This window comes from Myodes glareolus, chromosome 20 (assembly GCF_982192425.1).
Source record: "Myodes glareolus chromosome 20, mMyoGla1.1, whole genome shotgun sequence".
Lineage (NCBI taxonomy): Eukaryota > Metazoa > Chordata > Mammalia > Rodentia > Cricetidae > Myodes > Myodes glareolus.
In genome coordinates this window covers 30264704-30270178 of record NC_142045.1, presented here as the reverse complement: position 1 = coordinate 30270178, position 5475 = coordinate 30264704, and the positions used below count along the sequence as shown (strand labels likewise).

General features: G+C 46.9%; 1 long non-coding RNA gene across 1 annotated transcript; it reads right to left on the bottom strand.

The window, feature by feature from the left end:
• Window positions 1-517: 517 nt before the first annotated feature.
• Window positions 518-3739, bottom strand: LOC146890070 (uncharacterized). Its single transcript, XR_015735729.1, has 3 exons — window positions 3498-3739; window positions 2964-3101; window positions 518-2112 (listed from the first exon to the last, which is right to left on the bottom strand). It is a non-coding gene; the product is annotated as an uncharacterized LOC146890070 (long non-coding RNA).
• Between the last annotated feature and the right edge of the window lie 1736 nt (window positions 3740-5475).

Below are 5475 nucleotides of genomic sequence, written 5' to 3'. Positions count from 1 at the left end.
CAAAAATTAACAGCCTTTCCATACCCTAACAATGAAGTCATGGAGAAAGAAATTAAGTGGAGAAAAAACAAAACAAAAAACTCCAGGAAATGGAACCAACCCAAATGATCATCAGTGGACGAATGGATAATCATTCATGTATTCATTCGATGCATACTTGGTTGGAACAAATACACATACACAAATGGAGGTTTCTAGCTATAAAGAGAAAAGAAAAATAAGATGAAATGTTCAGGGAAATGAGCAGAACAGGAGATCTTGCTAAACAAAATAAAGCAGACTCAGACGTACGGAAAGTGTCCCTCCACACATAGGAGAGGAGGGGAGGGGAGAGGAGAGGAGGGGAAGGGAGGAGAGAGAGAGAGAATATGAAAGTAGGAATCAGAGGGGCAACAGAGATCCTCAGAGTGGGGAGGGGAAAGAAGCTAATGGAATACACGTGGCAGGGAAGTAGAAGAAGATCTCTTTGCGGACAGAAAGAGATGTGTAATATAACAGGGAGAGAGGGATGTGGGAATGTAATGGTGGAGGGAAGTGACTTGAAAAAATATATGTTTATGAAAATGCCATAATGAAATCCATTACTTAGTCTACTACTCCGACAGTGAACACTGTAACAGTAATTTACACAACGAAGAACAACTTGTTAAAAGCAATATTTAAGCGAATGCAACATTGAAAACATCCAGAAGAAAAAAAAGGGAAGGGGAAGCAGGCTGTGGGTCTGGAAACACTCCTGGGCTGAAAAAAGGTGGTGATTCTGTGGGGAAAAATAGAACTGGTGCTGTCTGCAGAGCAGATAGATAAAGGACGCCTAGAGGAGCAAGTGGGCCGGGACAACCTCTGGACTTCCCTCCCCCCCAATGAAGTTGCACTGTCTGCTGGCAGGGTAAGAGGTTGAGCATCTGGAGCATCCACGACTTTGGGCAGGAATGTGGCCCCACTGCTATTTTAACTGTACACGTGACATAGGAATTTACATTGGATTATCTGATCTCCGGCTGCTCTGGTTCTTGGTTCTGGATTGAGGGTGGCTGTCTTCATTGCTGGTTAACAGACTTGGAACTCTAGATTTGGATGTGCAGCTCTGCCTGCAGCTCTCTGGATCTAAGGATGGAGACAGATGTGCTGCTGATGCAAGCATCTCTAGAAGGGGAAGTGATAGTGGAGGGACAGGAGACAACATGCCCAGGATGAGACCTCTTTCTCAGTCTTTCCAAACATAGGAGAGACCATGTCTGCCTCGAGTCCCAGATCCTACCCTCCAAAAGATCACGTGCCCAGGCTAGGGTCCGGAGACTGCTCCTGCAAAGAGGAGCCTCTGAAGGATCCCCCAATCATTCCTGAGACCCGAGATCAGGTCCTGAGACCTCCTCACAGTGTCAAGCACCTACCTGGCACTTTCTCAGTCGCTATCCTCTGAATCATTTGCCACTTCTCCCTGCAAATTGCTATTGAGCTCGTGGACAGAGACAAGGACATCTGAATAGGGCATGTTCACAATTAAGTAGGTCTTTCTTTACCCTCTTCAGAATGGACATGCCTGGTGTTTTGGCAAAGTCCTCATGGAACACACTAGTTCATGTGTTCAGGAGGGTGCAGATGGTGCTGGCGGAAAGGGACAGACAGGACACTTAGTGACCTGGACTTTCCTTTGCCATCCCGCCCAAGACTCCGTGCATGTGAGACTGCAAAGGAGGGGATATCCAACCCGTAGCCATACGAGGACAATGAGCAGGACTGAGAGGTCCATGGGAGCAGGGAGCTCCATGCGCCCCATGCTCAGGCTCTAATGGAGCACAGCTGAGCGAGCCTTCATGCCATGGACTGAGATGAGGGTAGAGTCTCAGAGGGCCACCGGAGGCCACAGGCTTTCCCCATATCCCCACTTGCAAGGACTGTGCTCATGCAATTCTTTTCACCCTCCAGTCAATGCTTAGACGTCAGGATGGTCGTAGAAACGTGGAGCGTGAGCCCCAACCATCGGTCATCCCTCACCCTTGGTACCCAAGGGAGCCCACCCTGCAGAGCCAAGGCCTTTCTCATGTTGTAAAACTCACTTACTTCTTTACTTCCTCATCCTCTTCACAGTCAGGACAGAAGCCTGCGTACCTGGAGGAGATCAGGAAGGATGTTACCTATGGAGTCGCAGTTCCCTACCTAAAAGACATCTGGGGGGGGGGCCTCCTGACTCCTGGAGCAGAATCAAAGTCCAGAGCCTAGAAGTCCTCTCTGCTCTTAGGTTATTAGTTCAGCTGCATTCTGTAGGTGCTTCAAATATGTCTGTGCAGTGGGTGATCACAAGTATGACTACCTGGACACTTTAGTGGACGCTGATTCCCTTGGATTACCCTCCACGGGTCTCTACTCAAGACCCATCTCTATCGGGTACTCCAATATGAATTCTGGAACCTCCTTTACAATGGGAGAAGGGCTTTGACCAATGCTTCAGAAAAACTGGCCAAGGATAGAGAGCTTCCTGAAGGTGCAGAGGACACCCACACTCATAGGGTCTCAGCTGTGGACACAGCAGTCCCAAGGGCACAACCTGGAGGAAGCAATGTCTGACTACATTCGGACAAGACTCTAGCAACTAGGTAGGCTCAGAGAAAGGCAGAGGCTTCCAATAAACAAGAGGATGTGAGGCTTCTGAGCTGGGAAGTGGCCACTCACTGCCTGAAGAGCACATCAAGCACCTGCTGGATGGTGGTATAAGCAGGGTATGTGCACAGGAAGGCAATGAAAGAGTTGCAGTTTCCTTTCTAAACGGAAGTCACCAGGTTTTTCACCACCTCATTCAGAGTTTTGAATCTGAACAACTTCTGGTGCTCAGGGGTGGTTTCCATTGGGTGCTCAGGTACGAACTTATCCTGGTCCCCAGAGATGGATTCTGTCGGGTCCTCAGGGATGGACTCTGTAGGGTTCTCTGGTGTGAACACTTTAGGGTCCTTTGGGGCAAACACCTTTTTATCCTGTGGAGAGATCAGGGTGGGCGGTTCAAACTGGCGCAGGACTGCAGTATCACAATAGGTTATCATCAATCCACGTTTGATAGGTTATCATCAATCCACGTTTCCTGACCCTTTTACTCTGCCAAACACCTAGAGTGAAATTTGGGAAAACCGAGATTTCACAATGGTTCCCTGGCCTACATGGTCCTGACTCTGACTGCCCTGCCTCAACTTTGTTCTCTCTTCATGGGTACTGAATACCTGCTCACTGGGTGTTTCAATGGGTTCAAAGTAAATTTAGAGAACTGTTGGTAACTTAGCGTTGTCTCTTAGAAATAATAATAATAATAAAAATATAATTAAATAATTAAAAATAACTTAAATAATAAAAGATAACCTTCAGGAAGGTTAGTGATACAGCCTTGCCAAGAGGCGCATGAAGTGCTGCATGTCCAGAGGTGACGAGGAGCAGGAGAGATGGATGATTGTGGATGGAAAGGGAATGCCAGTGTTTGGTGTTCACAGTCTGAGGTTCCACAGACTCACCCCAGTTACCCAGTGAAGTTGCTTCCCCGGGTACCCAGGCATGGACTCTTTCTTCTCCCTGGAGTCCGTGGTCTCAGTAAGGTCACTGGGCGCTGGATCCTTCAGATTCTCAGGGCCGTAGTCTTTTTAGTCTTCTGCCATGGGAGGATAGGTCAGGGTGGGCGGTTCAAACCGGCACAGGACTGCAATGTCATGACTGGTCATTATCATTCCACATTTTCCTGACCCTTTTATTCTGCCAAACACCAAGAGTAAATCTGGGAAAACCGAGATTTCACAGTGGTTCCCTGGCCTACATGGTCCTGACTCTGGCTCCCCTGCCTCAACTTTGTTCTTTCTTCATGGGTACTGAATACCTGCTCCCTGGGTGTCTCAATGGTCCACAGATCAGAACTTTCTCACACTTACTAGTGAGAGTACTGTGTTTGGACATTTAAGATTGACCACTAAAACTGGCTCCAATAAATCCTGGGTCCTTACATTGGACTTCTAAAGGAAAGGTCTTGAGTTACTACTTCTAAGCGTTAGAACACAGATTTAGAAAGCAGTTGCAGCCCTCCTGAAAAGGAGCATATGCAATGTGGGATCCTTTAATAGTAGTCTAAAGGCTAGATGGCCCCTGAGTGCTAATACATGCTCATGAGGCCTATGGGAGCTTCAGATTTTCAATAGAGTATTGGGAGGAGGGAACTTTGCAAATGAAGTAGAACAGATCATTGGGCCCCCAGCCAGAGAGAGGTGTGGTCCCCAGGGTGGGCCAGGCACTTGTTTCCTGCAGAGGACATAGGGAGGAACAGTTATGGCTAACCTCACGTTTCCAGGTCCTTTTCTTCCGGCTTTATGGGAGTCATTTCACTTCAAATCCTAAACGCTGGAGAGGTGGTGACATCTGCACATCTGTTTGGAGGGTTAGTATGAGAAAGCATAAGGGTGATTTGAACAAACTGACTGTTAGGCGTGGTTACACAGCTGTAATCTAGCACTAAGCGGGGAGTAGCAGGAGGATTGAAAGGTCTTGGCAGCCTGGGCTGCACAGTGAGTTTACATGAGGAGAAGCTGGATCACTAAAACAAAACAGAGAGAGAAAGAGAGAGAGAGAGAGAGAGAGAGAGAGAGAGAGAGAGAGAGAGAGATCATGATATTGTGACAGTATGTGATTAAGAACTGTTTAGTTGGAGATTGCTTATATTTATACAGAACTAGATAAACAATGGTCTATAAGTTGAGTATACAATAGCAAAATTAGAGTTCGGATGAGAAGAAAGAGCCTGAAGAAGCCCCGCAGACAGGTGTGGAGAGGAGTAACTTGTAGCTGTAGATGGGACAATAGCTGCAAGCTGTCATCATGTGTCGTCAAAGGAGAGTCCTCAATGATGGAAAAGATGAAAATTAATGCATAAGTTATTTGACAAATCTAGTGAAAAATCTCCTAGATGACAAAGTATCACCTTGAGAATATAAGAGTCTATAAAGCCTATGGTTCTATTAGGGTCTCAGAGAACACAAGAGGCCCCAAAGTAAGTAAAATTAAAGTGTAACAGATGAAGAGCCACTCTGGAACACCACCCAAGGAAGTGGTGTCTGAAGAGAGAAGGGTGTCCGGGAGCGTTTGTCATTCAATAGTTTGGGGAGAGAAGAAATGCTGTATTTTTAAGAAGGCTGTAAAAGACATTTCAAGAAAAAATATCAAATGGGAATGATGGAGAGACACAGAAAACCAGGTCACTGCAACTGGGGAAGGAAACGCATTGTGAAAAAGTCAAAAATGTGAAGCCCAGTCATAGGGAGTGGCAGGAAGAGCAAGCATTCGTGTGGAGCTCACCGGACGGAATGGCGGCAGAAAGTAGCAGAAGGGCAGGGTGGCTGTGGGTCTGGTGACATCCTCTTCTGTTGTAACTGCTAGTGCTGCCCCCTCCCTGGAGAGGCTGTGGATACGGATTTTATGCCTTTGACATGTAACTTAGATTAAAAAGCCAAA